Raw genomic sequence first — 12046 nt, 5'->3', positions numbered from 1 at the left:
TCGTCATTATAAAATCTATATACAAACAATAAGCTCTGCATCTCTAAGTATTTCCGTAACTACGGAAGTGAAAGTAGCAGATGACAGAAGCCTCCAAATAGTGTATTTAAAGACTACTTTAGAAAAAGAAAGCAGCACTTAAAAACAGACAGTTTTGTTTGTCACACACGCAACTTGAATTCAGCCATCCAGAATGAGGCTCTCTATAAAAATATATATAGGATTATATATAAAGGAGATACATAGAGTCACGTGAGGGAATGTTTACAACAAGGGGAACAAGTTTCCTCCCTTTCAGCCATCAGTCATAAACATTAGTTAAGCTAATGGTTAATCTAGAGCCATTAGCTGCTGACATCAAGAGTTCTTCTGTGATACCACTTTCGAAAGAGCCCTGCCCTGATTCTCTCTCATAAGACCGTGTGTACTTTCTTTGTTAGTCCCTCAATCCAACCCTAAACCCCCGTTTATTGTTTAAAGAAACCAAAGACAAATATTGTATTAAATTATACTGCAATATCAGTCTAAAACACGGCCTTTATTCTTAAATAAACACGCTGGATTAATCTAATCTACATCTGCTCGCACAGTACAGCTGAGGGCTGTGCACAGAGTAACAAATGAAACAAACAATCGACAGTCTTCACGTTCATTTTTGCTTTGACTTAGAACCTTTCCCGGACCAGAAAAGCGCCGGCAGAGTATTTCAGCTCCCGGGGAATCCATACTTCCACGGGGAAACCCCCTGCCTAAGCGCTAGCAGGCGAACGTGCCTCGCTGCTGAGCGAGCGGCGAGCACCTGCACAAAGCAAACAGCATCTCGGCTGCGGCAGCTCCCCGCGGGAGGCACCTGGCCGGCGGGGACGCGGGGCTGCTGGGCCGGCCGGCGCTCAGCGAGCGGCACCGCGGCCCGGGAGAGACAGGGGCGATGCGTCAGGCGGCGCCGCCGCCCTCCGTGCGACAGGGCAGGTCGGTTCAACCCCCGCGTAACCTCCGCGGCCGGGCCCGGGGGCGGCGCTGCGGGGGCGCCGGTGCCGATCCCGGTGCCGGTGCCGCGCACACACAAAGCCGCGCGCGCGGGGGCGGTCCCCGGCCCGGCCCGGCCCCGCGCCGTCACGGGGCGCGCGCCCAACCGGGGCCGGCCCGGCTCGTCGCGTCCCCCCCCCCCCCCCGCCGCCGGGCGCTGCCGGGAGCGCAGGAGCCCTGACAACAAACAGCAGGAAACAGCTGACGGGGAGGCACCGCCGCCGCCTCCGCCGCACAGAGGGCCGTACCCGGGGCCCACCGCCGCCCCCCATCCCCGAACCGCCCCGCCGCCCCCTCTCCGGGCCCGGGCACCCGCCCGGGGCTTCCCGCAATAACCGGCCTGAAAAGTTGCCCGGTGCGGGGTCGGAAGTTGTGTCGGCGGCGACGGGGAGGGGGTGCTCGGTGCCGGCCCCCGCCGGGAAGGCTGGGCGGCGCTGGGAGACGCTGACGGAGAAGGGGACGCGCTGGGGGAAGGCCGATGCTTTGTGGCGGCGCCGGGTAACGCACCGGGTCGGACAGGGCCGGCCGCCGCCCCTCTCCGCGCCCGGCTCCGGACCGGACCGGAGCGGCTCGCCCGGGGCTCCGCGGCGGCCCGACAAACACAGCGCCGCGGCGCGGAGCGGCGGTCGCCACCTCCCTCCCCAGCCGTCCCGGCCTCCCCGGGAGCGCGGGGCGAGCGCGGCCCCCGCCCGGTTACCTTGCGCCGGGATCGGCGGTGCTCGGCTCTGCCCTCTTCTCCCCCCTCCCTCCACGTTCCCTGCTCTCCGGATCTGCCGCCCTTCTCCGCCCCTCCGTTTCCCCTCCCCTCCTGCCCATCATCTCGCTACTTCCCCTCCCCTGGGCCCGCTCGCTTTCCGCTGATCTCCTCCCCTTCCTCCTCTCTCCCCTCCCCGTCCCCTTTTCCCTCGTCCGCCGCGGCGGGGCACGCCGGGTCACGGAGCCGCAGAATTACGGAGCCGCAAAATTATAGTTATAGAATTACAGAATCACAGAATCATCGAACCAGCAAGGCTGGAACAGACCTTTGAGATCACCTAGTCCCATCAGCACTACCACGGTAACCCCTAAGTCACTAAACCACACCACGCAGCACCATGTCCAGAAGCCTCCTGAACACCTTCAGGGATGGTGACGTCCCTGGACAGCCTATTTCAATGCCTCACCGCCCTAACAATGAAAATTCTTTTCTGTCTAATCTGGATCTCTGCTGTGTCAGTTTAAGGCCATTTCCCCTGGTCCTGTCACTGCAGACACGTCAGACAAGACCGGTCCCCTCCTCCCTACAGCATCCTCTCAGGTAACTGGAGAGCAAAGGGCTCTCCTCCAGGCTGAACAACCCCAGCTCCCACAGCCGTTGCTCACAAGATGTGTTTTCTAGACCCTTCACGAGCCTTGTTGCCCTTTGCTGGCCACACTCCAGCATCCCAATGTCCTTTCTAATGTGAGAGGCTCAGAAGTGAGCAGAGTACTCCCACCAGTGCTGAGGACAGGGGACAGAGCAGTGCTCAATGCTGCAGCCCAGGCATTGGGGGGGACTGGAGTCAGGGCCAGAACTGGAGATGGAGCCAGGCCTGGAGCTGGTGTCAGAGCCAAAGCTAGAGCCTTATGGCAGCTCTCAGCCCTCCCCATCTGCCATGTTCCATTTTCCAGCCACCTGCAGCTGCTGCCCTGAGCCTGGTGCCCTCCACTCCCCCTCTACCAGCCTCCCAGACACCCTTGCCTCCCTCACAACCTGGCAGAAATTCCCACTCTTAGGGGAGCTGAATCCCAGAGCCACCCCTGAACCCCTAGAGCACATTGCCATAGACCTGGATGAGAGGAAGGGGAGTCCCATCTCCAGGCACCTTCATTCCTGGGATTGGCCTGCCCTGGCTTCGACCTTCACCACACCATGGGACCCAGTGAGGGTTGGAGGTGTAGAAAGGCAGACATGACTTTTGGCGACATCCCCACCTCAGTGAAGCTGTGACTCATGCTGCTTGCAGGCTTTCAAGCCATTCACATTGACATCTTTTTGGGATACCTTAAGCACCGCCCACTGTGGAGATGAAAGATCAGAGGCCAATGAGGCCTTGGCCATTGTTTGCAAGACCTATCAGTTCCTTGCCAGTTTTAAGCACTCACAGACTTCCTCCTTGGGCAAATAGTGGTCTTGGACAAAATACAATGAAAAAAAAATTCCTTTTGAGTTGTTGGTTATGAAAAGGAGATGCAAAAAGGTGCTGTTTTCCTTCTACGGGGCAAGCCATGCCATTTTAAGGATTTCTGTTCTAGAGAAAATATTTTCTTTCCTGGGTCTATCCATGTGGTATCACCAGAGGAGCTGCAGTAACGGCAGGAAGGAAGGAGTCAGCAGAATTCTTTTGTCATTTCACACAGAGGCAAAGGGGCGTCGCTGTGAATGTACAGCACACAGGACATGCTTACACACCCAGCTGTTCTTCAGACTGTGCCTTTTGCAGGGATTCTCTTATGAAAAGAAATTACGAGGTAGAAGAGAACACAACAGCCTGTGTGAGGATAGACAGTCATTGACGGGTCCACATCAATGTGCTAAGAGCTGCTGTTTGGTTTGGGCAGACCTCCAGAAAAACAGATCTCTTCAGGATGGTCAGCTCTGGCCTGATCCTGAGCCGAGCTGAGCACTGACATTTCTCACTCTCTCTTTCGATCATGGAAGGGGAATGGAAGGTGTTAGAGCAGTCCATCAGATAGCAATCACCACTTAGTTAATGGCACAGGGACAGCAGAAGTACTGAGAATATTAGAAGGAAGCTATAAAACTGTGCCTGGGGTCCCGTTTACCACCAGCAAATGGAGGAAATAACTGGCCTAATACGCCCCCTTTGTTAACAGGCTGACCTTGATGCCTTGATCTGCTGCTGAACCTCGTTGTGTCCCTGGTAGATCTGCTCTGTCTCGTCACAGGAGCTATACAAAGGCCCATGTCTTACTCATCTCTGCACAGCTCCCATGGAGATCACCATAAACAAAGCCAAAACAGAGCAGAGAGTCAAAGCAGTGGTGCTTTAGTCAGCATCGGTGACTGGGTCTTATCTGGGGCCCTGTGAGCTCACTGCTCAGCTCTGCTGCTGAAGCACCAGCACATCCTGGGGCAAGCCAGCTCTTCCTGCCTCATTTTCCCTCTGTACAAGGGGCAGAGCGATGCTCCCTGCCTTGCTGGGAGGTTGCAGGTAAGTACCCTTCTCCAGTCTGGGCATATGGAGGGGTTGTATGTCTGAATATTGCAACCATCACCATAATATTGCCATGAAAACAAAGCAAAGCCCAAACCTATGAATAGAATTAAATTCTCAGCAATAAGAAGGGGAGCTATACAAGGGGAGCTATACCAATCAGAGAGAAACCAAATTGACCATGAGACAAGCAGAGAATGGATTAGCCTGTGCTTGACAGATGGTGCCAGGGACTGATGTTTTTATTTCCTTCACAGAGGAGCTTAGAGGAAGGGGGGTAGGGGAGGGTGAGGTAGAGCACGTTTAATGGAACAAAGCAGCAGGCTGTAGCAGCTCTGCTGAAAAACACTAAAAATACCAAAAGCAATTTCCAATTAGCTTGTAAGGGACATGCTACGTGTCAGCTACAGGGTGAAAAACAGGATCAGCAGTATTGTACCACATGGCACTTTTAATTTTCAAAGCAGCCTGAAAACATTAATTAATTCTCCTCTGACATGGGGAAATGCAGTGCAGTCAGCAGTTTGGTCCTTTACTTCTTATGCCAGGTTTTGGGAAGACCCTGGGCCTTTTCCACAGCTGATTCATATCACAATAGCTCAAATTACTCTGGAGGAGCCAGTCCTCTCTGCAGCACTACTGAGCAAAAAAGGCTGTGTAAGATCTGGAAGTTATTGAACTAGAGAAAGGGGAGATGCCCACACCCAGCAGCCTTAGTAAGACCCACCTTTAATATTTGCCCCATCTAAAGCCATTTTTCAGTGCTGTGAGCAACTCTGTAGGAAGTATTTCAGAGAGAATTGTGTAACAGAGGAATTAACCACAATCTCAGACAGAACTGTGTAGTGAAACTCAACCACCAACATATTAATCTAATTAAAACCTGTGACAAAACTTCAGTGGAATTCAGCAGGATCTAGGTACATCCCACTGAATGAGTGTCAGGGCTTGGGGGGGCTGCTTGTGCACATATTCTTCCTTTAAAAAGAAAAAAACCTACATCTCAGTGGTTTTTGTTCCTGCTCCTTTTCCAGAATCACTAATAATCTTTTGGTATACTTGTGGATTGCTGTGTGGCAAAGTTAAGCCTACCAAACCAGGCATGCCTGAGGTGGGACAATGATGCAGTGGGATTTTCCATTGCTGTTCCTTCCATGCCCAGGATTTCTGGCAGCAGAGAGGAGGCAGCTGAAATACAGAGCCAGGCTTACAGGCTGTGATCTCTCTGGGAAGCAGTGTGACTCCTCGCTGCCCCCTCTGTGCCTTCTCAGCTTTACCTCCCATCAAAGGCTGGGTTTATTCCACGAGATACTCTTGTTATTTGGCAGTGGCTACTGATAGTCTGTGTTTTTCAGAGGAGATGGTACAGCCTGCAGCTTCATTCTCATAAGGTAAGCCTACTGATACACGCAAAAAAGTAATTGTCTTTCATTTGATATCACAAGCAGACTCTGCTTTTGGCTCACCTGAAAGCTGACACAGCCACAAGTGCTACTTACATATGCTTTTTCAGATGGTTGTGTTTTTTGCCAGGGGAAATTATTTGTACAGTTAATCTGAACATCAAAAGATGAAGGTCAGTGATGAAGCAGTCCCTCCACACCCTCTCCATAATGACAGGGATGGTCTCATTACCCTGTCACCATACCTAGTAGCTGTTGGCCAGATTTTAAAAGGTGTTTGAGTGTAAAACCCCAAAAGACCCAGAAGCCATATCAGAAAAAGTACTTAATGTCCGAAGAGGGAATAGAATTTCCATGCCATTATTAAGATATCAGGAAATGGAGCCAGTAAGCAGGCCTGGTGCCAGGGAATGCAGGGCGGTGTCCTGCAGAAACGAGGAGCCATCGCTGTGCACGTGGCAGTTCAGGGAGGCTGGCAGACGGACACAGAGCCCCCTGAAGCCAGGCACTGTTGCAGCGAGCCTCACTGCCATGGCCCAGCAAAGAAAGCAAAGTTGTTAAGTAGGATGTATAATAACACAAACATATCACAGTGGGGGCAAGGATCTTGCAGGGGTTTTTCATTGCTAAGCTTTCTCTCTTTTGGGTCCTCCACAGTAAAGGACATTTATTGAAATAAGGAGAACTTTCAGGTTTAAGTCTTGCGAGTCCTGTCTCTCAAATCCTGTCCAGCGGCAGTGCTCTGCAAGATCACATATGTTATCACTTTCCTTTGGAGGAGATTTGTCAGGTGTCCAAATCATGGATGACAGCCGTCTGATTATGCCACTTCCATCCTACCCAACAAAGGCTTTGTTTGATGCACATGTGTTTGAGTGGGGAGAAAATGCCATGGGGTGCTGCCCCACTGACCAGCTGATGCAATGAGCCAGCTGCCAACTCCCCCATGTTTATAGGACGTGATTTCAAGGGAGCTTTTATCCTCAGCCAAGAAGGTAAAGATGAAAACTCTTCCCTTGCACAGAAAAACATCACAACAGCTGTCTACCAGGAGATAAACTGTTTGGGGGAGAGCAGCTACTCCAACGCACGTGGACTTCATCAGACAGTCTGGGCCGTCCCTATTGTTTGTGAGCCCTGGGTGAGAACAAAGACAGATTGGGCTAGAAAGGGCCCATGCAGAGACATTCAGAGCCTGTACAGAACAGCACACTTTAATGTCTGCACTGGATGGCTGAGGGTTTTTTATATAATCAGAGGAATCTACTAACTTGGGAATACATAAATGTACACATACCTGAGGCACAGATGAATTTCCATAACTGTTTTGGTTTTGTTGCACTTACCAAGAGATGAAACTGGTTTGTTACAATTGTCACTTTGCAGACAGGGAAGTGAGAAGAAATCTTTGGTAGTATTGTCAGCCTTTTCCATTCGCTGTTCCTGGAACTCTGGGTGGAGTTTCCCAGCCTCAGTCAACAGAGCGTTTCCTCAAAGGTCTTGAATCTGATTCAGTATCGCTTCCAGTCTTTTAACAGTACCACCCCCTGCTTAGGAGGCACACTTCTGAGTGTCAAAGGTGAGCCTGTTTAAAGGAAAAAAATCAGCTCCACTCAAGGCTTACTACTCTCTTGGGTAGATGTCTTTCACAGATATCTGCCCAAAGACATTTATCAAAGATGCTAAATTCAGAGGGAGCAGAGTGGAAAAGGCAAGCAGAGTCTGGGGGAAGAAAGAGGTGGCCCACATAAAAAGGGAAGACAGGAGATGCAAGGGAAGGGGACAGGACATGGAAATCTACCCAATAAACACTTTCATCCATACCACTGAAATGGTAGGGTAGAGACTTGTTTTGTCATTCTTTTGACACCCTCATAATCCTCAGTGCTAGTGAAACAGTGAAGGTGCAAAGCACGTGAGACAGGAGGAGAGCTCAGCAGATTGTGTGTCTCTGTTTAACATCAGTCTTCAGGATGAGGAACCTTGAGAAGGGGGACTTTGACATCTGGTTTCTGTCCGGCAGCCATGCCACGTGGGTGGCACCACTCCCTGCAGGAACAGTGTGTTTCAGCAAGTGCCGCCTGCGAGAGGAGCCCACACCTGAGGAAACAAAACGCCCCACTCCCCTTCTGCAAGTGCTTCAGGGGGCTGTCCCTCAGAGCCCAGCTGCAACGGCTGAGTAAACAGTAACGTGTTTGTCTCTGGGGCAGCCTAGGAAAGATGATCCATGGTTTATTCCAGGGCATTCCTGAGGCCTCCACAGAAGTGAGAAAGGATTTCTTTCCTTCCCACCTACAACAGTAACAAAAAGGAGGAAGCTCTCTGCAGGTCTTACATCAGAACACGCAGTATCACACACACACAAAGATTTTCAAGTAGTTGGCTAAGCTGAGTAAGCAATACAGTTCTTGCTGCAGAGATAAAAATTAGGAGTACAAGAGAGTACAAGCAAATGATCTGAAGCCCCTTGTCAGAGGGGAACTGGCAGGGTTAGGCCAGGAGCTCAAGGAAAAGAGTCTTCCATTTATTGCTTTCCAGGCTCCATTTTGGATGAGAGCCCAAAGGAAGGGTGCTTGAGGGTTTTCATGCGGGCAGTTTGCTTATATGGTGAGTAATGTAATTATTCAGCATGTGTGACTGGCCTTGTGAAGGACAGGCTTGGAGTTACAACTAGCAGGGGACCTTTAGTAAAGGCAGCTTGAGTCACTCAATAAGCCAATGAAACAGATGAGAACAAGAAGAATAGGAATTACTACAGCTTTAAACTCAGGTGGGCTCACAAACTGTAGCAACCCACAATATGCCTGATTCAGTTTTCTCATTTCACTGGGACTCCATATGCAGATTGCTCACATTTGACTGAGGTGAGCCAGATCCCTTCCTAGGTTTGCAGGACATGATGTGAGGGAGATGTTTGCATCAACAAGTGTAACACAGGCAGGCAACAGGGCATCAACAATGCAGGGAGCTGAGCTGCAGCAGTGACCACTTGATATGGGACCTGTACACTCCATCACAGGATAGAGGACCATGGCAGGCTAGGTCCTTGAACAGGAAGTCTTTAGGGGAAGAGATGGACACTCCATGCATTTTGAGGGGGCAGAAAGCAGGAAACAAAGCGAAAAAGCACTCCAGTAACTTGCCAATAAAGCGTGGAAGAGTATTTCATCATACTGTTGTTGCATCATTATTAGTCAAGCTTCTAGGCATCTGCTAACGTGACAGCTATTTATTACTATTACAGGGTTTAGACAGACTTCCAAAAGGCATCATGTAGGTGACTCAATCCTGTTCATTTCAGAGAGACTTAGGCAATAGGGACCTAGCTCATAGTGCAGCCTCAGCCTGGAATGTGGGAGGCTACATAGAGGGATCAGCCCTTCATGAGCCTTTAAACAACAAAAAACAAATGGACTTTCACAGGTACCCTATTAAAATCGAGACCAATCCATCTAGTTTGGAAAGATTCATTAGATTGAATTAATTAATCACTCTTAGCCCTTGAAAGCCACATAGTGGAAAACATCCTCCAGAGTATTTGCTAGGGCACAGCAATGGCCTGATGTTCCCAGAGGGCAGGCAAGCCAGCAGCTGGAGGCAGAGCCAGCACAGGCTCTCAGGGATAGCACATCCCACAAGAGCTAAACACAGACACTGAGACCAGTCAGTGCAATTAAGGTCTTTGAATGCCCTCAGAGCCATGAGGTATTTTAGAGGTAAAATGGCACAAGAACGTGAATGATAGGAACAGATTCATTTGAATTTCTTGCAGTACAGCACTTACGTTGGAATTTCCTAATTCTTGTTTTTCAAAACCTCAGCTATTATAATCTAGTGTGATTTTTCTCCACGGAATGTAGTGACCTCAGTCTGGTAGAATCTCAGGTTCAAATCTGATCAGTTAACAAGAGAAACACGTCCGATCTCATTCCAATCCCTTGCAGATTTTTGCCCAAAAAAATCATGCAGACACTTGGCAGCTTCTAACTCACTTCGGGAAGATCCAATTTTAGATAGTTGAGAACAAAACTAATTCAAGAAGAAGCAGATTATAAGGACTGGGATGCTTTTTAACTTGATACTCAACTGACCTGTGTTTTCCTCTTTTCCTGTCTCCCAGTATCAAATCAGTAATGATCTCACAGAGCCCTTCCATGCTTCTCCTTCGCTGACAGATAAAATCTGGTAGTCAAACCTGCTGGGGATTTTGGTTTTTCTGGGTGGTTTTTTCTTCCCTTGCTACCTTAAGCTGAGAAGCAAACACAGACTCACAGAATGCAGACAGTGTAACTGCCTGCGGGCAAAGGGAGATGGTTTCTCCCAGGTCGAGTAAGTCAACGAGCAAATGTGTTTGTGTTTGGAATACTTGTTGTGGGTAGCTCCCAAAGGAATAGACCATTATTCCTTCCCCCAAAATAGCGAGCAAACAGGTTAAATCCAGTGACACTTACACGTGAAAAAATAGGAGCTGATTAAACACAAGAAACAGCTCAGAACTAGGGGCAGGAAAGCAAAATGCCAGAGCCAAGAATGGATTTAAAAAATAAATTTAAACACCAGGAAAGCTTTCTTGGCAAATTCACTTGAGCGCTGATAAGTAACTGAGAGGAGAGCTGCACCATGTGTCAGGCAGGTGAGTTTTTCTGCGGCTGTTAATTATTTCCCGGTTTCTGAAGGCGCTGTTAGTGGCTATTGATAGCGTGTGACACATCACTCCTGCCCACACCCCTAACTTCGGGGACAGCGATGCACACATGAACCACATGAGGTTGCCACCCAGCCCTCCACGGGCAGCCCACGTAGTGGCATCTGTGCTAGCTCACTGTCCCAAATCCTTGTCGTTTGCCTGCTGCGAAAGGAACGCGGGTGGCTCTCGGGGCAGGGGTGGGGTGTCTGTGCGCAGTGACTCACGGCGGGCGCTCCCCGCCCTTTCCCAGCGCGCAAACACAACTGGGACAAGAGAACGGAGCAAGAGACGGATGTTAAATGATCGATTGAAGTTAATCGAGACTTCATTAATCGCGGGGGTTTTTTTTATATCTTGGGTGATCTGGTTAGATTTTCTTTTGTGTGGCACAGCCTCTGTCAACAACAACGCTTGAAGGGCAGATTGATACTTAGCCCTGACCTAGCTATTAAATTACTGCTCTGGCAGTTTGTTTGTTTGTTTTTATGTGTTCCCCGGTTCTTTGGCCCAAACGCACAATCTGATCGTTCATTTGCATGTAGCAGGGGCAAGCTCCAGCTCAGAGTCAGCCGTTCAACACAACAGTCTGGGTAGCGCTGGGACAAAGCTGAGACACATAAAGGAAATTTGAGACCCAGAGATATTTAGATATTTATCTTTTCACCACTGTTGAAAGTAAGCAAACTGAGGCAAACAGTGAGTTGAAATAACTGTGTATAGAAACCGCTTGAAATAGCCTGAGGTGCTTTGTTGAGGCAGGGGCCCACCCTACAATGAGACCTTTCCATGCATATCGCAGTGTACTATCATAACTCTATGGTTTTCTTGCCTAAAGCAAATCAGCATTTGGGACATTTCTGACAGGCTGTTTGCCCTTGCTGTGCACGGCTTGATTCACCACTGGTTTGCTTTTGTGGAGTCCTTTAAGCCTGGGCTAAGTTATGCGATCCCTCCTCTCTGGGAGAGTGTTGTAGAATTATAAATACTCAACATGAGACAGGACACTTTATAAAATCATTTTTGGCTCATGACACCAGCTCTCAAACTGAGCCACAGCATCTCGAGGAATTTTTCCTACCAGCTGAGCAGGACTCCACTTTCCATCTAACACTGGTGTTTTTCCTCATTTCTAGAAATCAGCCTATGTCAGTGGAAAGGCAAATACAGGAAATAAATTTCCTGACATTGCCTCTCCTGTAGTTTCATGTATAACTGTTGGAGCTGTAGCAGAGACTGAGCCGTGGCTTGGGAGGGAAGAGGAGGGCCATCTGTGGCTATGGTGAACAGGAGAGGAGGTCTCCACATGGCACTCAGGTAAGTCTATGCCAAGAAAAAGGCTGGCAAAATGCAAGGACTTTGCTGTTTTGTCCTACAAGTAAATCACCTTTAGTGCTCTGTGTGATGGTAGAAACACATCTTAGCTGTTTTTTTCTATACAAACTCATGTATTAAAATAGAAGGGAGGTTAAGGAATTGGTTACATCCAGGCAAAGAAATCAGGCACGAACGCTCCTTCAAAGTACAGAAGCAGCATGCACAGAGATGTGGTGAATAGGTGCAAGGCCCTCTGTTGCATTGCGTTATTTGTTTTCATATTGTATTTTATGTTACTTATTTTTATACTGAGTTTTATATGTTATAGATAGTTTGTTCTCTAATCCCATGTTCTCCTGGAAAGTGTTTATTCCAAGGTTTGTCCCTACCCCTCTTCCCTGTCACTCCTCCCAGTCCCC

This window comes from Hirundo rustica, chromosome 3, assembly GCF_015227805.2.
Source record: "Hirundo rustica isolate bHirRus1 chromosome 3, bHirRus1.pri.v3, whole genome shotgun sequence".
NCBI lineage: Eukaryota > Metazoa > Chordata > Aves > Passeriformes > Hirundinidae > Hirundo > Hirundo rustica.
Note: the sequence above shows the minus strand (reverse complement) of the source record.